We start from the raw sequence: 24,167 nt of genomic DNA on the forward strand, positions 1-24,167 counted from the left end.
TATATATACATACATACAAATATGTATATATACATATTTGTATGTATGTATATGTATGCATATATACATATTTATATATACATATTTATGTATGTACATATAAATATGTATATATATAAAAAAATATATATATTTTTTGACGTTCATTCAGGGAGACAAGAGACTGCGTTAAGCCTAGGTGGGTTTTTATCTTAACTTTAATGTATCACTAAAAGTGTTGAAAGAACTCAGGAAATTTGACAGTTTTGATAACCAACGATTAAAATATTGAAAAAAAGCAGAGAAAGGTCATTAAGGAAAGGATGGTTGCTGCTGAGATGTTGGTATCAGAAATCCAGTAACTTTTTTCTGTGTACAAATGAAAGCTAAGAAAGGGTATAAGGCACATGTTAAAAGATTATAATCATTTGGGGGCACTACTCATGCTCAGCATTTGTTTTTATAAATAAAAGTTTCATTTGGTATGAAAACAATGATAGATCTTGAGATTTAGTTCAGTTTTTTGTGAGATTAAAAAGATCAAAGAAGTTGAAGAGATTTACTTCATTACAAAGCTATTAATGCTTTATATACTTTATACTGGTAGCAAAATCTTTTTTTCTTTGGTAGCAGAAATTGCTTGTTTTTCCCCAGAGAAGATGAGTTATAAAAGAAAGGTACTACAACTTTTGTACTTTTAACATAAAAAGTACAAAATTATTTTTATAGTTGTGGTAGTTTAAAATAGGTTGCTGATACGAGCATTGTGGAAGAATGATATTTAGAAAATGTAGCCACAGTTTGGTTTGAACATTGTTGGCTGTATACCAGTGGTTCTCAAAATAGTTGTTTTGAAGAGATGAAGGGCAAAGTGGTGAGTTAGTCAGAATAATCTGGAAGTCTTACATTAAATAACTCATGTTCCTCAATGCTGTGCACCTATAAAGAATAGTGGCCTTAGATTATCTTAAGTCTAACAAAATTTTTCTTTAGGAATGTCTTATTTATATAAAATATTACATATGAATTCAACTTTAATATTATGTATTTCTACAAACATGGAGTAAGAAGAGAAACTGAATGTTTCGCACTGATTTTGGGGGGTCTCTTTTGTAACTAAGATACATAGAGTTTTTAGTTCTTATTGTTTTACTTATAATTTTTTTTTTCAAAAACTTCTTTCACTTCTCCCAAATCAAGCCATAAACAACATTAAGGATGAGACTGAGGGTTGGAGAGGTCAGAAGGCCTGCCTTGGCCAATCAATAGATATTTGCAAAAAAAGACACTTCTGCATATGAAGTCACCTATTGATTGTTTAAAACCTTACTATTGCTCCTAATCCTTTTGATTCATTATCATTAATGGAGTGAAGTAAGTTTGTTAATATCCAACTTTGGGGGGATGCTTGTTTTGTGAAAGAAAATCAAAGTGACTGCTTTAGACCTCTGAATTTGGAAAGTAGGTTATATGAAAGTAGAAAGCCTCTTTAATTTGATCTTCTATCAGCTGCTGTCAGTGTCCTTCAGTCTTTGATTAACCTCTTCCTGTCAGCTACATGGGAAGCTCTACACGATCTTCTCTGCTTCAGTTCTAGTCAGTGGTCTGGCCAGGGCCCTTGGTCAGCCTCAGTTTTTGTCTGCCTTCTTCTCTGGACATCTTCTTAGATCCTTGGCCTCTGTTGTCATCCTAACAGTGTCATCAGTTGCTCTGTCAGGTGCAGTCTAATCAAGATGTTCTTTTTAAGCACCAACCAACATTGTCCCTGAAAACATACTAAATGTAGAGGTAATGCTGAATCGTGGCAAAGTTATTGTAGATGTAACTTATGGATACCTTGAACCTGAGGAACATAATACACTTTCAGAAATAAGGTACAGACCGCACAGTGGCGGAAGATATGATTTCACGGAAGAAATCAAGTTATCGCTTGTGCTCTCTTAGCATTCTTTTTAACATTTGTCTGTTTCTCATTATACATTTTCACGATTACTTAATTAATGTCTTAAAAGTATGTTTTATGAGAGCATGGTCTGTGACTGTTCGGTTTGCTGTATGTAGACTCTGAACCCAGTGCCTGACTTATAAGTGCTTCCAAAATATAAGTTGAAGGAGTTCTGAAAAAAGATATATAATCGTCCCGAAAAACTTTATCATGTGATGTATGGTTAGTTTAAATGGAGCTTAGAACGATAGTAATATGTGGAACTGTAGGTATTATATAAATAGACAGAGGTTGGCTGATAATCCCAATGATGGAAGCAGCATGAACACAGGGAGTAAGGTCGGCATGTAAGGAGGGTTCTCACCTAGCTTGGGCAGAGCATTCCTGTGAGCAGTAGTAGGATGTGTAGTAGCATAGGAATAGTGTAGGAGTAGATAGGCATAGTAAAATGTGAAAATATAGTAGACATGTGAAGTGGACAGAAGATGAAGAGCATGGATCAATGGTATCCTGCAGCTGGTTTGAACTGGTTCACAAGACCCTATTGTGCACAGCTCCTCCTACCTTCACGGAACCAGCCATGATGAGACTATTTACACTATGGAAATCGGTAAATAATACAAATTAAGGCTCTTCTCCCTGCCCCAACCTCCCACCCCCATAGAACCACTTGTTGATATTTGTAACCAAATCATGGTATAGATATTAGGCTTTAGAGGTGGTACTTGTTTCTAGGTTCAACTAAGAGATAGCAGGATAAACGAAGGTATTTGTAAGATTAAAATCCACAACTTAGCACCATGGTAGTGTGGAACTATTGCAATAAATAGAAACTAAAAATACTGAAACGAGTAATTTCAGTTAGAAAATAGCATGGTAAAATGGATGGTTTGGGAATATTTGCTTGTTCTGCCACTCTTTGACAGATTTATTTCTTAAGTCCCATCAAATTATTGAAAGTTCTCTCATTCCCAGAAAATCAACTGCTTTTAGTATAACCTGAATTCTGTAGAAAACTGTGACAAAGGAATTTTAAAATTTTATATGTTTTTGTATTTTATATTTACATTTCTTCTTGTGATATAAGGAAATGAAACACTTTCCTATATAAATAACACATTATAAAAATTGGATAATATAAAAATTATGAAAGAGAAAGTACTCTAACATATAGATAGCCATTTTTAACATTTTTTATTCTTCATCTAGGGATAATCTAATAATTCCAATTTCTATTTTTTCTTTCATTTTGCTTTGTAGCACTTACCACATTCTAATAAAATACTTCATATTTTTGTTTACGTTTTTCTTTCTCTCCTTTAGACTATAAGCTTCATGAGGGCAAGGATTTTTGCCTGTTTGCTTATTGTGGTATCCCTGACACCTAACACAGTGTTGTACATAATCAAAAAATATTTGACTACTGAGTATAGTTTCATAAATGAATATTTTAACCTAATATTATGAGTATTTTTGCACATAAAAATGTAGATCTGTATCATCATTTTAGTAGCTATGCAATATGCAATATTCTACTACATATGTATTCCATATATGTAATTGACACACATGCATATTTCACATATATATGCTTAGAAATGAAATATTTGAGTTAAAGTTTATAAACATTTCTAAGTCCTTTAATGTATATTGCCAGCCTAGTTTCCAAAAACTTCCTAAAAACTTATATTCTCACAAACAGCACATAGATTTTTTTGCTGTTTATTTGTTTATACATACCCAAATTGGATAGGGTCAATCTTATCAATGTTTAATAAGTGGATATCATTTTAATATTATTTTTTCATTACCAGTGAAACTGAAATTTTTCATATTCTCATTGCACAGTTGTATTTCTTTTGTTAATTGTTCATGTCTTTTTAAAATTTTTGAACTAGTGTTTATCTTTATTTATAATCTGAATATATTAAATATTCATAATTTGTATTGCATCCTTCACCCTAACATTTTCCATTTGTCTTTTAATATTTAAGCACATTTTTAAAAAACATTTTTGGTATTTTTGTTTTGTTTTCTTGTTTATTTTGGTTAATCAAAAAATTTTATGTTTATGGAAGTAAAACTTGCAATCTTTTCCTTTCAGATACTGGGGTTTTGTATTAAGGTAATATAAATAAACTTATATTTTTCTTCCAATTTTAGGATTTTATATTTTACCTTGGTTCTTTAATACTTTTCATTTTTTTTTGAGACAGGATTTTACTGTCTTACTGTCACCCAAGCTGGAATGCAGTAGCTGGAGCGTAGCTCACTGCAGCCTCAAACTATTGGGTTCAGGAGATCCTCCTGCCTCTACCTCCTGAGTAGCTAGGACTACAGGCATGCATGATGAATCTCTGGACCTCAAGTGATCTTCCTGCCTTGACCTCCCAAAGCACTGGGATTATAGGTGTGAGCCACCACATTTGGCCCTTTAATTCATTTTAAATGATTATAAATAAATTTTGATATGAGAATGGCTCCAATATTTATTTTGTAATTTCATCCATTTCATGACTATGGCCTTGAAATGCCACTGTTAGCATATCCTAAATTTCCCTGCATACTTGGCTGTGTTTATTGTTCTACATTAATTTCATTCAATTATTCATTCAGTCACTCATCTAATAAAAATTATTGGATATTGTTATGTACTAGGCACTAGGCTAGTTAAATGGTATTGGGACAACTAGCTCCATTCCCAACTAACCAAAGGCTCTTTTCAAAATTCTACCTAGTTCAACCTTGCTTAGCCTAATCTAGTTCTGTCCGGTTTAGTCCAGTGAACTCAGATTTTTTTTAAAACCTTGCCTTTGAGCCTAAGATTAAGTAGTACAGAAGTAGAGGTGAAAGTGAGAATAAAAACCAATTGAGGAAAAGCAATGGGAATGTGGGGAGAACCCAACAAGGGAAAAAGTGAAATTTTTGAGCTGGTTTTAAGATGGGACTAAGGCAAATAAAACAATGGTTTATCTCTTACTTTAAAGCCCTTAAATAGCCCTGAAAAGTGAAATTTATATTCAAACTCTGTGAGACTTAGGAATAGCCCCAAGTGATATTTTTGAAAAATGTGCTGTTTCATAATGTACATTAATTAATTTATTTCAGAGAAAAATGAAGGCACAAATAGAAAAATAATTAACAAAATAAAATTAAGAGATTAATAAAAAGCAGATTCTGCATTTATGGAACTTACCAACCAACAATTGAGAAGTCAGAAATAACAAATATAGAACTATGGGTACAGTAATAGAAACAGATAAATGCTTTCATATAAAAGCCCATGGAGGGAACGGGCAGGCTTTCTGGAACAGGTGAAACTTGACAATGGTCTTCAAGTTTCAATATGAGTTCTACGGAAGAGAGAATGTTGAATGTCATGTAAGATAGAATATTTCTTTAATTAGGTGCCCAGAGAATGAATTTCAGAAAAGAAAATAACTTGAGCAAATGTTAAGAAATATTTTTAAAAATATGTGTTATGCTGTGAAATAGTTCTGTTGTGTAAGTGGTGGGAAAGGAGGCTAAAAAGTATAGCCTTGGGCTATTTCTTTGAATACTATGTGTGGAAGGCTCTATTGGCAATCTACCCCATATCCATTTCAATCTGTTTTTCTTATAAATGGAACCCCATTTTTGTTCACTGAAATGATGTACCCACGAAAAATGTACAGTTTCAAGACTTCTGGGGGTGGCCATGTTACACAATTTTTTATGTTTTCTTTATGTATTTGAACAAGCATTTCTTACTCTTTTTTCTAAGTCAGGCACTGGAGATACTGTAATGAAATAAATAAGAACAGACACAGTCTCTGATGTGGATAAACTTAATTTTCTAATAGAGCAAAGGATGAGATTCAACACATCAGAAAAAGAATCATACAAAATATATAATATGGTATAAGTAACCTGGAAAGAATATTAAATAGGAAAAATGTTTTACTTTTAAATAATATGATCAATGAGAGTGGGCCTCATTGAAAAGAGAACATTTGATCAAAGACTTAAAGGTAAGAAAGTGCACTGCACCCTGTTGATTTCTGGGGAGACAGAATTCAGGGCATAAGGGAGACGAGGTACTAAACTGAGTCAAGAATGTGCTTACTGTGTTCAAGAAATTGCAAGCACAGTAGGAAAGGAAGGCAGAGAAGAATTATTAAGAGGTAGATGCTCTAGAATCTTTTAGGCATTTTACTCTGTGAGAGTGAAAGCCATTAGAAATGTCAAGCCAAGAAATGACAAGCTTTGACATGGCTTTTAACAGGATTTCTCTAATGGTTGCGTTGATAGTAGACTGTAAAGAGTCAAAGTTGATGTCAGGGAAGCAAGTGACAAGGCTGTTAGAGTCATCAGGTGAGACATGATAGTGATTCAACACAGGGTAGTAATAGGAAGGTGGGGAGAAGTGGTCAGGGTCTGGGTATGCTGTATTTTGAAGGGAGGTTTCTGGAAGATTACATGTTAAAATGTGAGAAAACTTAGGACTTGAAAATGCTGAGAGTTTGTACTAAGATAATGATAAAATGTTATGGCTATTGAGAAATCAAGATAAAGATTTGAGAGAAAATGGGGTTTCAGTTTGTTTCATTGTTTGTTTTCCTAATGGGTTTAGAAATCAGAAATTTGGTTTGTGACTTGAAAAGTTGAGAGTTATCAGACATTCATGTAGAGTTGTCAAAGTGGAATTTGGGTTTAGACAGGGGAAAAATCTTGAGTGGAAATATATATTGGCTACTGTTAGCGTAAACACAATTTTAAAGCTTTGAGACTGCACAAGATGATCACAGGATTTGGTGGAGAGAAGAGAAGAGGAGGGGAGGGGAGGGGAGGGGAGGGGAGAAGTGGAGTCCTGGGGCTTTCCCGTGTCAAGAGTTCAAGTTGGAGAGAGGGTATTAGCAAAGGAGATTTAGAAGGATCAGCCAGAGACATAGGAAAAGAATGAAGAGAGTGGGCATTCTGGATGTCAAGTGAAGACAGTTTCAAAGCAGGTGGAGAGATTAACTGTTTCAAATGCTTACTTGTAATACAAGTGAAAAGAAAACTGAAAATGTCTACTGGATTTGGCAATGTGGAGATCATTCATGAGCTTGGCAAGAAGCATTTTGTTGGTGTGGTGGGAACTGAAACCTGGTTTAATTGTGGTCAAGAGAAAATCACAACAAAAATATCGAAAGCAGTTATAATATACAAGTCATTCTTTGAAGGAATGCACAATAAATAAAGACAGGTATGGACTTGAGTTTGTTTTTTTTTTTTTTAAACTAAGGTAGAGAAATGATGGCATGTTTACTTGCTGATTGGAAATAATCAGAGATGGAGAACAACATTCTCTCATGGTGGAGATGGAATAAGATGCTGTAAACAAGAAAATATTTTGGCAAAATATACAACCTTGAAGCTGGTAGGAGTAAATGTGATGATGGACACTCATAGACATTTTCTATTGCTTGCTTCAGGTTTCTCAGTGAACTATGAAGCAAGGTCATCAGCTGAAAGTGAAGATGTGGTATGGAGGCATGGAAGCTTAAGGAGATGCCATATGAAATAGTCCTTGGGCAGTGTAGAAATGAATGCAGCAGGAAAGATTGCTGGGCAGCATGCAGGGCCTCCTCCATTCTTTCTTGCATGAATTGTAGATACAGTGATGAAGACAATAGCAACCTTGCAATCACACCAAAACAAATGTGAAAACAAAAGCTTCATATGAATGAATAGAAAAAAAACTTTAATTTCTTTCATGTTTTGGAGCCATTCTACCTTTCCTTTACTAACTTCTGACTTCATGATATGTGAAAAAAATCACTATTTTATTAATCCTTAATAGTCAGGTATCAGTTTTATGTGCTCTTAAACTATCCTAACATATACTTCACATTTGGACTTATTTGTTAGATGAAGGGGAGTCACTGAAGTTTTTGAAGACAAATGTGACATGACTAGTACTGAGATTTAGAAGATTATTCTAATGTGGCAGATGGATTTTCCCAAAGTATACATTACCTCTATCCCTTGATAACACTTTCTTAGGCTTAGCATCAAAAGCCATTTGCTACCTAATGTAGAAGCTATTACAGCTTGTGCCAAGAAGGAGAGTTATTCAATCAAAACTCATTGAAGTATGTTGTTATCAGGCTGGCGTTTTCTGCTGTGAAATTATTAGGTGAATGCAGTGGTGTCAAAGATTGTTTGAGAACAAATTGCTGTAGGCCTTCAAATTTATAAAAGTGGAGTTTAGAGTCCCACTGTGTATTTTGGGCACCCTGTCAGTGTTCTGATGTAGACAACTGTTAGAGTGAGGATAGGCTTTTATAATAAGATAAATTATCTATTTTCATCATTAAAGGCCCTAAATTCATTTTGAGTTGTTCAATATGTAAACCTTTTATATAATCATTTCTTGTTGTAATAACAAAGATAGATTTTTAAAAATCGAGATTATTTTGGAGTTTTTTTTAAAGGTTAGCAAGTAATATTTTTATTACTTTTATTAAAATTCTGTCAGATATTCTTCAACTCAGGGGCACATGCCACAGGTATATGTGATGGTGTTCTGGGAGGACCTGAATGCTTAATGCAAACGTAGTACATCTTCATATACAATCAATTTATTTCATGGCAGTAAATTTAAATACATTTCTGTTCAAAATAACCAATAATTTTATTAAGTAGTAAAATGCAAATTCTTATAATTTTGAAGATACATGGAAGAGAATTTAAAAAATAAAGATATCTAAAGTTAAATTCCTAGATGCCTCTTTTTTATTGACTATTTATTTTTGTATATTAATATCTTATTTTGTGACAGGCATTGTACTAGATGAGAAGAATAAAGCATCAGATAAGAAAAACAGGCCTTGATAATAAAAGTCACATCTATTTTGAAAGAAGTAAATAAGAACTAAATTTACTGAGCACATACTATGTGCCAGTCACTGTGGGTCATACCTTTGACATATTTCACATACTCAGCTCCATTGCTTAGTGTAAGCAGCTTCACTGCTTAGTGTAGGGCCATGCAGCTGGCAAGCTAGCAATAGCTGAATGTCTCTCGTTAAAAATAGTTGAAGGGATTTCAAAATGATTATAAAGTAGGCAGGCTCTTGTTGAATAGTCAACAGTAAACTATATTTAAAATGTATTCATGCAACTTGAATATTGTAGCACCTGGAAATATCAATATAATTAAACTTCAGTCTAGATTTTACCTTGAGTTTTTAGGCAATGAACCTTTAAGAAATTATTAGCATTAAGAGAAAATTGGATGCAAGATGTAAACGGTAAGAAGTTATCTGCTTAAGTAACTCAGAATAATTACTTCAGGATACATTACGTAAGTTTTTGTTTTTTAATCTGGAGATAGATTACTTAGTCTGTGAACTATCCTGGCTTCATTCAAGCCATTTTCTCCAACTTCTCTTTTTTTTTTTTGACTTACAAATATTTCTCTAATTTCTACCAGTTTTTCTTCAGAAAGTCCTACAAAAGTTTGAAGAGGAAGGAAGTTCAACTTAGTGACTAAAAGGAGGTATTTTGTTGATGTCACGTTCTGAGTGCTCAAATAACATATATATGGAAATTTATGTTGGTTCCATAGTTTTTTTGTATTTATTTTTGGTCTTTTTCTCAATTCCCTAGCTTTTGTGTCACCTTTTCTGTTTTTAGGAGATACATTGTATCATAATGTATATTCAGAAGAAAATCCACTTAAATGATAACATTAACATCTTTAGTGTGGGAAAGTGGATGATTTTATTATATTAGCTTTGTTTTTCAATACTTTCAAATTTTAAACAGTGAAAATTGTATTAATTTTATGAACAAAAATGTTTAAAATTTTAAAATAAGTCTTGTGTTAATGGAAAAGAAACTCTGTAAAACATTGTAAAGAGATTTTTCTGAGCCAATATGAATTACTACATCCCAGAGAAAACACAAACCCAAGAAGCCTAATACGAATTACTACATCCCAGAGAAAACACAAACCCAAGAAGCCTTGAATAAGGGGTCTTCAGACAATCAGGTTATAGTTTGGTTTTATACATTTTAGCGTGACAGTGTCAGAGGTGTCTAAACTAGAGCAACTCCACCTTGAATAGGAGCTGGGTAAAATAAGGCTAAAATCTACCGGGCTGCATTCCTAGATGGTTAGGCATTCTAAGTCACAGGATGAGATTGCAGGTTGGCACAACATACAAATCATAAAGACTTTGCTGTTAAAACAAGTTGCAATAAAGAAACCGACCAAAACTCACCAAAACCAAGATGGCCATGAGAGTGACCTCAGGTCGTCCTCACCGCTACACTCCCACCAGTGCCACGACAGTTTACAAACGCCATGGCAACATCAGGAAGTTGCCCTATATGGTCCAAAAGGGGAGGAATATAATCAAGAAATAAGCATAAAAATGGGCAAACAGCAGCACTCAGGGCTGCTTTGTCTATGGAGTAGCCATTTGTTTATTCTTTTACTTTCCTAATAAACTTGCTTTTCCTTTTCGGCTCGCCCTGAATTCTTTCTTGCACGAAATCCAAGAACCCTCTTTTGGGGTCTGGATAGGGACCCCTTCCCTATAACAACAAGAGTTACAAACAAGGACATAAATTAATACATGGAAAGCATAAGTTGGTTCAGACAGAAAAGGTGGGTCATCTGGAAGAATGCCCTTATAAGACATTCTTTAGTTAATAATTTGTTGAGAGGGTTAAGCTATTGTGTAAAGACTTGAAGTCAATAGAAAGGAATGCTTGAGTGAAATAAGGAGACTGAGGGGTGGGGAGCCCAACAAGGCCCTTATTATGTAGATGAAGTCTCATGGTAGCAGCCCTCAGAGAGAATAAATGGTGAATGTCTCTTTTCAGACCTTAAATGTGTCAGACTCTCAGCTAGAGATTCTGAGAGGAGAGATTTTGATCTCTCCTAGATCCAAGAAAGGCCTAGAAAGGGAAGGCATGGCTGCATTAATGGAGATTCTCCACAGATGCAAATTTTCCTCACAAAAGATGGCTTCGCAGAACCACTTCAAAATACGTCAAATAAATATATTTGGGGGTAGGATATTTTGATTTCCTTCCAGCTCTGCTGTCATGTGATGCTATACTAGAGCAAATTCAAAAAGCAAGCCACCTTATACAGAGTTATTAAAAGAAAATTTCGATTTTATTCTTTGTAGGGTGTGACTTAATCTTTGCCTTGCATGGTCTTAGGTTTTGTTGATAATTTGGTGTCTTATTGCCACAAAGAGATTTGGTGTCTTATTGCCACAAAGATTAAAATAGATTTCTATTTTAATCTTAATGCTAGTTAGTTGTGCCCATACTCCAAAAGGAGTGGGATATAAGGAGATGCCTCTGACCTCTCTTCCCATCAAGGGCAGGAATTCAGTTTTTCAGGTTTCTTTAGGGTCTTGTCCTTGGCCTTGGCCAAGTGGTGGTCTGTTTAGTCAGTTGAGGGGCTTAGGATTTTACTGTTGGTTTATACTTGGAAAAAAATAATTAATATACATGATTTTAATTCTCTGGTAAATGCATCTGGGTAATAAGCACAAATTTCAAACAATATTAGATTTTTTAGAAATAGTATCAAAACACCAGTTAGTGTATCACAGAATTAACCACTGTTTTGTTGCTCAGTGACACCAACATTTATGGGTTAATATGTACAAAACCCTGAGAGTGGTTTTTCCTTTACGAAAGATCTTTGCATGTATGACTTCAACTACAGAGGAAATGAAATTTCCCAAAGTTGGCAGATGCTTGCCAAGAAAATATTTTCTAACCAATAGTTGAGGGAAGTGGGTCAAGGAGAAGAACCCAAAGCACCACTGTGGAATAAGTAGTAAAGAATATCATTTGCACGTGAATACATCAGAATTTCCATCTTAGAAACCTGAGTGTTTCCCATGACACAAGAAGTTCCTAAACTAGACCGTTATTTTCTTTAAACAACACATTGCTGACATTTTTACCCTAAAGATTACTGCTATATTGCTAGAAATAAGTATCTCTATGAAAAGTTGCAAATTTACTTTTTGTAATATAATTTGAAAAAATCTTATATTTTTGGAGTTTTATGAATGTGTTGTCTATAAGAAAAAAACATATCAATAAATGCAGCAGTTGAAATTTTTCAGTGTAATGTGTCCTTTGTATAGTACATTTGCTGTAGGTAAACATCATTAATTAGTAATATATGTTAAGATTTATCATGGGGCTTTGCTGATGCTTCTGTAAGTACCAGGGCATCTATATTTGCAGCTTTAGTAGTTAGAATATAATATTAATTTTATACTTACATATTTTTAAAATTAAATATATGTGGATTTTTATTTTTCTTAGAGAAAGTGGATCTAAGTAATTATTTTAAGGCAAGATTCTCTTTGTAAGTCACATGGAAGAAATTTATCTATAATGACATGAATATTTGAGACAGATAACTTTTTAAAAATTAACTTGGTGTGTATAATCTTCAGTACATTGATTTCTTGGTCTATAAAACAGGGTCTTGAGAGGAGGACTGTAGGATGAACTAAATAATATTACTTGAGCTTATTGTCTATTTTTACAGGAATGTACATTTCTGAGGAATAGTTGAAACTGGCCATGGACTTGTGCTTTTTCATATTTCTCTGAGTTTACAAATTGTTTATCTGATAGCTTCTTGCTTTCATGAAATACATATTTTCCTTCCCCAATAAACGGACTTTTAAAAATTGATATAATTTAAGTTCTTATTGCTAGGAAACATATTCTAAAGCATTGCCTATATAATATTCTAACATTAGGTGAATTTATACATATGTAAAATTAAGACAAACAAGTAAATTAGCAAGTTAATTAATAAACAGGATCTTTTAAAATTCCCAACACAGAGGAAAGATAAGTGTTTTAGTGCTGAATATACTAATCACCCTTAATCTGATCACTATATATCATATGTATCAAAGCATCTCTCTGTATCCCGTGAATAGGTACAATTATATGTAAATCAAAAAATAAAATTAAAAAATAATAAAAATTTTTAAAGGTGCATGTTAAACATTTTTGGTCTAACTAGGCCACATATTCTAGGAACTGGTCGGTCTGGTTTTTCTTGTCAGTGTTGATCAGTCAGACCAGACACAGAATCCAAACATTCAGGGTGGACATGATCCCTCTGAGACAATATTATTTGTTCTATGTTCCTATGCTTGAGTAAAAGGAATAAGAGAGACTATGAGAAATGGAGATGCAAAAAATAAGGGAGAATACCACAAATGATAGAATGAAATGAGAAAAGGAAAAAGATGAAGCTAGAATATAATGAAAACCACAAAAACATGTGAACACATAGTTATCATTTAATATTTAGAAATTTGTAAAATATTAATTTAAAAAATATTTAACCTTCAGATTAATTTATATGAATTTGTGATAATGGAGAAAATACACTTTCTTTACTAATGCAGGAAAATATATAAAGGGAATTATATTCAGACCCCTGGAGCCATCTAGAAGGTCATAACTTGGAACAAAACAACATGGTTAAAAAGATAATGCAGACAATGAATTATTATAGGCTAAACACAGAGTAGTGGACAGGGAAAACAGTTATTAGTATTAAAAACCAAAGAAAATGTTTCGGTACCAAAACGTATAACATTTTGATGAAGAACATGGAATCTGGAGTCAGACTCCTCACATTTCAAATATAGGCTTTACCACTTACAAGCAGAATAATTTCGTACAACTTTTGTACTTCATTTCCTCATTTGAAAAATGAACATGAAAATAATGGGACTCAAACTTACAGGATTTTTAGGAGGATGTAATGTGTATTGTATATGATTGTGTATGTGACTATGTATAAGTAAATGATTTCACATAGGTGTGTGATTTTGTATGTACGTGTGATTGTACGTGTGTGTGATTGTGTATGTACATGTTATTGTGTATGTGATCATGTGAATACATATATATTTGAGCATGTATATGTTTTCCTGCCCATGTTTATGAGTATGTGATTGAGTCGAAGTATGTGATTATAATTGTGAATGTGATTATGAATCTATGTTTATGAGAGTATGTGCATGTGTGTGTAATATACTTACATATGTGCATGTGAGGATATGAGTCTGTGTAAAGTACTCAGAATGCTTGCCACATAGTAGGTGCTCCTTGGAAGCTAATTGTAGCTACAAAAGGTAATTGCATTGAAAGGGAGGGAAGAAATGGAGGAAAAACAGGCTGAGAACATTTTAACAACAGAATGACTTTGAGAAAAATTAGCACACTTTTGTTTGTGTTCAGAGGGGTGAGGACTGGTTTGGACAATTAGTGGGGAGGAACTAATTTAAAAGCTGCTAAAATGAAAGCAAAGAGGCACAAGGTAACACCTCAGAGGCAGGTGAATATTAGACCCCGATATAAGCAGATCATGAATCTATGAATATGTGACTTAGATCTCACCAAAAAATTTCCTTGATATAAAAAAAGATATTTCCTTTACCCCAACTTCTCTAATGCAATTTGTGGGTTTATTGAGGTTCTCTTGATTTTGCCAGTATTTTTCTATGCATCCGTATGGTCATGCTCCAAAAACAATTAGATTACACGGACCTAGGGGGAAGCTTCTCTAACTTTTTCAGCAGTGCTTTAAAATTTTGAGTTTTTTTCCCCTTTCTGATATTACATTAAAAATTTGCTTATTTTTTGATTAAAAAAAATTATGGGAGTTTACTCTGTTGGCTTTTCAGCTATAGAGTTAACTTTGGACAGAATTCCTTCAATGTTTGCACTAGAAGAATTTGTGTCACTAGTAAATATGCAAGTTAAATATAACAAGGGTGGTGATAACTATTTTTGTTTCTTCTATTTGCTGTGGACTTTGCATATTAAACACTGTCTAGTTTCTAGATGTAGAAGTTCATTCTGTCAACACGTAAAAATGCACCCCATTATGCCTTTATGGCATAAATTTCTTTTTTCCTGTTCTAATGCAAATTAAAGAATAAATTCTCTATTCCATAGAAACTCTGTTAAAGAGTTCAAATAAATTTAATAGTCCTATTTGCAAAAACAACCACTGAGGAAGAAGTTATTGTAATGATATACCTTATGTTGGCTAAATTTTTAGATTTCTAAGACATATTAAATTCGTTGACCAATTAGCTCACATGTTAAGTTCATTGACCATTTAGCTCACGTGTTAAATTCATTGACCAATTAGCTTATATATTAGTCCTTCCTAGGTAGTATTAGCCTCTTAATATTTTAATGAATGACAAAGATTTGTGATTATTTAAACAGCCTCCTTTTGAAGAACACAAAATATTTCTGAAAATCCCCTAAGCTCTGTACTATTCTCATGAAATCTGGAAAATGCGAAGCATTAATATTTTCATGTTAATGCTAGGAAAGGAAATCAACTTGAAGTAGAATGACTTTACCAAAGTATGTAGTAAATTAGTGTGCATATTAGTATATGAATATAATGTGTGTGTATGTGTGTATAAATGGATTAAGCATGATTCAATGCATAATTAACATATTCACATTATCTGTCACGTTAATTTTTTAAGAATCTCATCACTAATATTAGGGAGTAGTAATTGAGCTTGGAATGTCAGTCTCTGAAGCCATAAAGAAATTGCTATAGAGAGCAAGAGGGTCAGACTTCCCCTGAATGGGCTTAGGATTCATCTAGGAAATGAAAAAATACATTGGAAAATATAGCTCACATTATGAGCTAGCATGTACTAAGTAGTAAACAGGTGGTAGAGCCAATGAAGGTCACCAGAATTTAGTAGTGAGAAGTTAAAACAAACTGAAGTAATTTGTGGAATGTCTGATTAAAACAGGTAAAAATAAGATGGTCCTCAAAGGAAAAGTAAGACCCAGAGAAGAATTGACAAATAGATTTCAACTGAAGTGACAATTCAAATTAATTGTTAGTGGCTTCCTAGAGTCATGTTAAAGACTGTGAGACTATATATATATAACAAAATATTGCCTTTATTGGTAGAAAAATGGGATTGCAGAGTGAAGTTCTTATTTGAAGTTAACATATTACTTCTTACTAGTTCTCCCTTAAAATTTAAGGTGTAAGACTTGCCCATAGAGAGATGGGGACAAAACAGATCTTTATCTAACCAGTTGTATGGAGGACCTCATGATTCAAGATTATTTGAGTTGGGATACAGAGAGAAAGAGTTGAAAAATAACATGCTCTACTGTCGTTTAAGCAGAGAGGACAAGAATAGGAAGAAGTGTGCATTCCTTGCAGACAGGTGAATTCCAGAGAGAGAGCAACAGTCAACATTCTTGGCCAGACATGAGGAGTGCCCTTTATCTCAAACTCACTGAGCCAGTAAGTTTTTCCACTATTTATAAGAAGGAGTAAACAGGGGCTCAGAGAAAATAACCAGAGTTTTTTTGTTTTGTTTTGTTTGCTATTATTCCCTCTATTATTCTCAAGCTCACACACAAACACACACGCACACAGAGTAATGACTGTTATATTTTTGCAAGATTGTTGCATTATGACCTGGGTTCAAATGACCTATAATACTGAAAAATCTGGGGACCTTAAGCAAATCACCAAATGCCTCTGAGACTCAATTTGTTCACCTGTGCATTGGGTGCCTTGCTTTCCTTACAGAGTTTTGTGAGGTTAAAATATAACAATAGTACATCTGAAACTTCACACATTTAAGTAATCTTTTATAACATATCTGCTAAACTTAAAGTGGCTAGAATAACCTTTATTATCTGATCTCTAACTTAGAAATGCCATTTCCCATAGGAACTTAAACCCCAATCTGTATCCACCTCAGAACCATCTTCTATGTTTGCAAAGATCACTTACAATGGCATCTCCAAATTATCATCAACCAGTGTTGCTGTTCGCATAGCCAGTGGGCTTTCTAGCAACACTTATTGATGATAATTTGGATACATGATTGTCTGTGATCCTTCCTGAACATAGTAGATTAAAGAAAAATGCAAGTTTACAGAAGCCAGTTACGCTTAACTGAGTATTAGTGTATGCAACAGTGTAACAAAATTGGAGTTTGCTTTGGTAGCTACGTTCTCTTTTTTTAACTAAAGAAAAATATTTGCGTTTTATGAGTACTAATCTTAGTGGGAAGTCTTTACTGCCTATATGTCATTATTTGATGGACTTGGAGGATATAACTTATGTAAGAAGTTATGTGTTAGTGTTGGAATGGAAAATATAGCTCATTTGTGTGTTTCATAGCATACTTGCTACTGTCCGTATTGGTGATATTAAAATGTCAGTTTATCAACTCCGGACTGCTTTGAATCCTGAGCTGTATATTCTTTTAACAACTAGCTTTTATTCATACCTCTATTTTTAGTAGACATTGTTTAATCTTGAAGGGTAAAAAACCATAACACAGTCATTATTCTTGAGTATAGTTTGAAAACACATTCCTATGAAAAAACTCACTCTTCCCTAAAGTATACTTTGGACACTGAAACATCGACTTGGAAACAGATTGATAATTGGCATTGTGTTGCCCTTACAAAGAGTTATTTTGTAACTAAATATGACAATGTTGATTGTTAATGTGGTTTTGCTGTGTCCCCACCAAATCTCAACTTGAATTGTATCTCCCAGGATTCCCACGTGTTGTGGTTGGAGGGACCCAAGGGGAGGTAATTTAATCATGGTATTCTCATGATAGTGAGTAAGTCTCATGAGATCTGCTGGGTTTATCATGGGTTTCCGCTTTTGCTTCTTCCTCATTTTCTCTTGCTGCCACCATTTAAGGAGTGCCTTTCATCTCCCACTATGATTCTAAGGCCTCCCCAGCCATGTGGAACTGTAAGTCCAATTAAACCTGTTTTTCTTCCCAGCCTCAGGTATGCCTTTATCAGCTGCATGAAAATGGACTAATACAGTAAATTGGTACCAGTAGAGTGGGGCGTTGCTGAAAAGGTACCTGAAAATGTGGTAGTAACTTTGGAACTGGGTAACAGGCAGAGACTGGAACAGATTGAAGGGCTCAGAAGAAGACAGGAAAATGTGGGAAAGCTTGGAACTTCCTTGAGACTCGTATGGTTTTTCCCAAAATGCTGATAGTGATATGTACTATAAAATCCAGGCTGAGGTGGTCTCAGATGGAGATGAGGAACTTGTTGGGACCTGGAGTAAAGGTGACTTTTGTTATGTTTTAGCAAAGAGACTGGTGGCATTTTGCCCCTGCCCTAGAGATTTGTGGAACTTTGAACTTGGGAGAGATGATTTAGGGTATCTGGCCAAAGCAGTTTCTAAGCAGCAAAGCATTCAAGAGGCAACTTGGGTACTGTTAAACGCCTTCAGTTTTAAAAGGGAAACAGAGGATAAAAGTTCAAAAAATTTGCAGCCTGATGATGCAGTCGAAAAGAAAAACCCATTTTCTGCGGAGGAATTTGAGTAAGTAATAAGAAACCTGGTGTGAGTCTCCAAGACCATGGGGAAAATGTCTCCAGGCCATGTCAGAGACCTTCATGACAGCCTCTCCCATCACAGGCCTGGAGGCCCAGAAGGAAAAAGTGATTTCATGGGCCAGGCTCAGAGTCCCTATGCTGTGTGCAGCCTAGGGACTTGGTGACTTGTGTCACAGCCCCTCCAGCCATGGCTGAAAGGGGCCAATGTACAGCTTAGGCTGGGGCTTCAGAGGGTGGAAGCCCCAAGCTTTGGGAGCTTCCACGTGGTATTGAGTCTGCAGGTACACAGAAGTCAAGAATTGAGGTTTGGGAACCTCTGCCTAGGTTTCAGAAGATGTATGGAAATGCCTGGTTGCCCAGGCAAAAGTTTGCTTCAAGGGCAGGGCCCCCATGGAGAACCTCTGCTAGGGTAGTGCAGAAGGGAAATGTGGGGTCAGAGCTCCCACACAGAGTCCCCACTGGGACATTGCCTAGTGGAGCTGTGAGAACAGGGCCACTGTCGTCCAGACCCCAGAATGGTAGATCCACCAACAGTTTGAACCACGCGTCTGGAAAAGCCACAGGCACTCAATTCCAGCCTGTGAAAGCAGCTGGGAGGGAGGCTGTACCTTGCAAAGGCACAGGGGCTGAGCTGCCCAAGACCATGGGAACCGACCTACCTCTTGCATCAGTGTAACCTGGATGTGAGACCTGGTATCAAAGGAGATCATTTTGGAGCTTTAAAGTTTGACTGCCCCAGCTGGATGTGGTGGCTCACACCTGTAATCCCAGCACTTTGGGAGGCTGAGGTGGGTGGATCAAGAGGTCAGGAGATCGAGACCATCCTGGCTAACATGGTGAAACCCCGTCTCTACTAAAAATACAAAAATATTAGCCGGGTGTGGTGGCAGGTGCCTGTAGTCCCAGCTACTCAGGAGGCTGAGGCAGGAGAATGGTGTGAACCTGGGAGGCGGAGCTTGCAGTGAGCCAAGATCGTGCCACTGCACTCCAGCCTGGGCGACAGAGCAAGACTCCATCTCAAAAAAAAAAAAAAAATGTTTGACTGCCCACTGGATTTCAGACTTGCAAGGGCCCTGTAACCCCTTTTTCTGGCCAATTTATCCTATTTGGAATGGCTGTATTTACCAATAGCTGTACCTGCATTTTATCTAGGAAGTAACTAGCTTGCTTTTGATTTTACAGGCTTATAGGTGGAAGGGACTTATCTTGTCTCAGATGAGACTTTGGACTGTGGACTTTTGAGTTAATGCTGAAATGAGTTAAGGCTTTGGGGGACTATTGGGAAGGCATGGTTGGCTTTGAAATGTGAGGACTTGAGATTTGGAGGGGCAGGGGTGGAATGATATGGTTTGGCTGTGTCCCTACCAAATCTCAACTTGAATTGCATCTCCCAGAATTCCCATGTGTTATGGGACGGAGGCACCCAGGAGGAGGTAATTGAATCATGGGAGCCAGTCTTTCCCATGCTATTGTCATGATAGTGAGATCTGATGGGTTGATCAGGGGTTTCCACTTTTGCTTCTCGCTCATTTTCTCTTCTCGCTGCCATGTAAGAAGTGCCTTTCACCTCCTGCCGTGATTCTGAGGCCTCCCTAGCTGTGTGGAACTGTAAGTCCAATTAAACCTCTTTTTCTTCCCAGTCTCGGGTATGTCTTTATCAGCTGCATGAAAACAGACTAATACAATTATGTTGTATAAACATAGCAGGCCCCTAAAGTTTATCAGGGGTTTCTGTTTTTGCTTCTTCCTCATTTCTCTCTTGCTGCCGCCATGTAAGAGTGCCTTTGCCTGCCGCCATGGTTCTGAGGCCTTTCTAGCCACGTGGAACTGTAAGTCCAATTAAGCCTCTTTTTCTTCCTAGTCTCGGGTATGTCTTTATCATCTGCATGAAAATGGACTAATACAATTGTGCTGTATAAACACAGCAGGCTCCTAAAGTCTGAGTTTTAGTTTGTATTAAAATGTATGCCAGTAACTTGACTAATATCTTTTTAAAAGTGGTCATAGTTGATCAGTATAATAATCTGTCAAGCACCTGTATTTTAAACACAACATACACACAAACGCGCACACACACACAAACACACACACTTGTCATTATAAAATACTATGATGTAAAAAAAGAAAAAGAAAAAGTAAGCTATAATGAATTTGCAAAATGAATTTTGTTCTCAGGCCTTCTTCTTTATATTATCAGAATATATTAAAATAGGGATCTATTTTCTCTAACCTCTCTGGTTCCTGTTACTTCTAACTCCTTGCTTTCCAGGTCCATTTGTGACCCAATCAATATTTTAAATGGCAGTTGCTAATCTTTGGCTTTCCTTACTCCCTGGAGACTGGTGCACTGATGGCCTTAATACCTTTCCTTGCTGGTTAGAGATTAGAGGAGCAAATATACCATATGAATGAAATGTGACAAGGGACTCTATTGAGTATAGCCTTGTTCATTTGCAGAAGCCATACAACTGGTAAGAGCTGCTAGGGTCGCCACTACAGAGTACCAGCTCTTTGCTATTCTCTTAAGACAGAATGTCAAACTTAAATGTTGCAGCAAAGGCAAAAAGAATGAAGTGCTGGGTAAGATAATTCCATTTTCAGAGGTCACAATTACCCTAGATTCAACTCTGACTACACGTTATACTGTATATTGGTGTATTGTTACACTTATTCTTAAAAGTAATAAATGTTCTCATGGTGAATCGATTGTCATTATTGTTTCTACTATTAATATTTGACAAACTTTAGTCAAAATGAGGACCTAGTTTTTATAGCTGAATAACAGATAGGAGGAGCCAGGATCAGAGTAAGTTAGTCTGTGAAATTATCCTGCTATACACAAATATTTCTAAAAATAAATAAAATAATTTTCTTATGATTTGCTTTTTCCTGGTAGAATTTTAACTTATCCTGAGAATGTATTTACAGAACATCTGGTAAAAAAAAGTAGTAAAAACAACCAAATAATCAAAATATTAGAATTACAGAGATTAAATTTATTAGTGATATTCTTTTTTCATTTAAGTATTCTTCTATATTAGCAGCATTCTTTACAATGCCAAGTTCATTCTCAGGAAATTATAATTTATTTTATAGTTCACTTGGCTATGCTTGATTTCTTCTTAGAAATATTTTCTTATAATTTAATTGTTGCCATTCAATGATAGTATTTAATCAACTTTGCATAAAATAACAAAATTCTTGTTGCAGTTACATTATTGTCATTGGAACTTATTACTGGAACTTCTAAAAAGATATGAAATCTTAATAAAACCTTTGTAAGAGACAAAAACTAGTGTTTTTTTTTTTTTTCTGTTCTCACACACCTCACAGTGTAACACTTCTGACCACAGATGTATGTCAAACAGTTCAGCGGACACCAATACACTGTCCTATAATTTAAGTCAATTCTGACACTGTCTACTGAGAGATAGCATCAGATTCCACAGGTTGAGGGCTCAGTTCCACAAGACTGTAATCACATCAGATGCCAGTTGCAAGCCCCCACGTTGTAACTTGGGTTTCTGACCAACTGGCTAGAAATCAGTGTTCCTACAGTCCCCTCCTTAAGTTCAATTAATTTGCTAGAGCAGCTCACAGAACTTAGAGAAACACTTTACTTATATTTACCCATTTATTATAAAGGATATTAGAACGGAAACATACAGAAGCCAGATGAAAAGATATATAGGTGGAGGTCTGGAAGGGAAGGGGTATGAAGCTTTATTACAAAGGCATGATCTGATTACATCACTGGCCATTGAGGAACAACTGGACTTTTAGCTACTGGTGGATGGGGCATGGAGCTGAGAGTTCCAATCCTCTAATCACATGGTTGGTTCCCCTGGCAACCAGACCCCATCCTGAAGCTGTCCAGGAGCCTGCCCCAATAATTGCCTCATTAGAACAAAGATGTTCTTATTACCCAGGAAGTTCCAAGGGATTTAAGAGTCTATGTCAGATACTTCTATTACTCAGGAAACTACAAAGGTATTAGGAGTTCTGTATTAAGAACTGGGTCAAAGATCAAATATTGAACAAAAGATTCTCCTAGCACCCTTATCTACAAGGGTTTTATGAGATCTAGATTAGAAGTCAGGGCAGAAGCCAAATATGTATTTCTTATTTTATCAAAATATCACAGCTTTACATATTAAAGCTACTAAAATGGATTATTTAACTTTTAGTGTCAATTTACTTAAAAATTAATTTCAGAGACATATCACATTTTAATTCTGGGTAACAAATTTCTGAGACTGCTTAGAATAAGTTTTATTTCAAAATTCACATAGTGAAGTTGATCCACATAGATTCACATGAATCTACATTTTACTGAAAGGTCTCTGGACTCTTACTAACATAAAATAAGATACTCAAAACATCACCAGCACAGGAATATTTGAGGCTGGTTAGCCTCAAATAGAAATTGAGAATGTTGTTCACTCACTCACTTTTATGTTAAGAGAGTATGACGTCATTTCAGGACTATGTAGATAGAGGCCAGACAAGGAAGAAAAAAAAAGCTGATTCATGCTAAAAAGGAAAATCTTAAATAATAAGGCAATAGCTCCAAAGCAGTGACCAGGAAATTACTTTTTGAGTAAGATGCTCCAGGGCAAAAGTCTTTTCTTAACAAATATTGTTTAAGACAGTGAAATCTGTTTGCTATCATTTCTTTCCTCCCAGGTGATTAAATGCAACAGAGAAACAGTCATTTGATAGCTATTTACTGAAAGTATATTCAATCACCATAAACATTATTTTTACAGCAAGACTAGCAAAAGATACTATGGGGGAATCCCATAAAACATTTTTAAAAAGAAAAAAGTGATGGTACCATATATTTTTATAAGGGTTTCAGAGTGATCTGTATGCAGCTGTTTCCCCAAAGTACTGCCTGACATTGCAAGCTCTGGTTTGGAAGCCAACAGGCATAAAATTCAGTTCCCAAATGGCAGAGATTTCATAGGCCAAAAAATTGGTTCAGGGTTTGTTCTGTTGTGATACTAAGGATGATTCTAGGTAATCTATTGTAATATAAACACTGAATAAATATAAAGCACTTTACTGGCTATATGGTTTAAAGAAAGAAACAAACAAAAATCTTCATAATATGTCCCCCAAATTGCAATTTTTTTTTCCTATTGCCTCCTTTTGAAGGTTTGACCTAAGTAATTCTGAAGGAAAAGATGAAACAAATTTAATTCTCTTGGGTTTACAAGTAGATCCAAACTTTCAAGGTATATCTGGCCACATCCTAGCTGGTAGCATCCAGGAGAAGTGTGGCGAGCCACCAAAGGAGAGCTGCCAGTGGATATACTAAGACAAAACAGCTAGTATAATCCCTTGTGGGTCAATGAATTGCATTCATTTATGTGGAGCTGCGATCCTCTACTGAGGCTGAGTTAAGTGACCATTAGGGAGTAATCCAGCTCCCTAATGCTGGATCAATACTCCTTACATTTTCCTTTGGCTCTAAGATATCTCCCCTGTGTTCTTTTGTCCTAGCTCTCTCTTCCTGGTATCCCTTCATCTTTCTCCTGTCTTTTCCCAATTCAGTGGCAAGAGAACCCTCTTTAAACCTTCAAACTTTCCCTCAAGGATATAGACTTTCTAAGCACAAAGACAGGCAGAGACTCCAGATTTTTCTTTATTCTGTCCTACCATATAACCTCCTTAAGGCAATAAGTAAAAAACTGTCTATCTCAGTTTTTGTTTCAACACTGGCTGCACAAAATAAATATCTGGGGGAGTTTCTGAAATATACCACAGTGTGGGCCCTACCCCTGAGGTACACTGTAAGCAAGAGTAT

Source organism: Pongo abelii, chromosome 2 (genome assembly GCF_028885655.2).
Source record: "Pongo abelii isolate AG06213 chromosome 2, NHGRI_mPonAbe1-v2.0_pri, whole genome shotgun sequence".
In the NCBI taxonomy this organism is placed as follows: Eukaryota; Metazoa; Chordata; class Mammalia; order Primates; family Hominidae; genus Pongo; species Pongo abelii.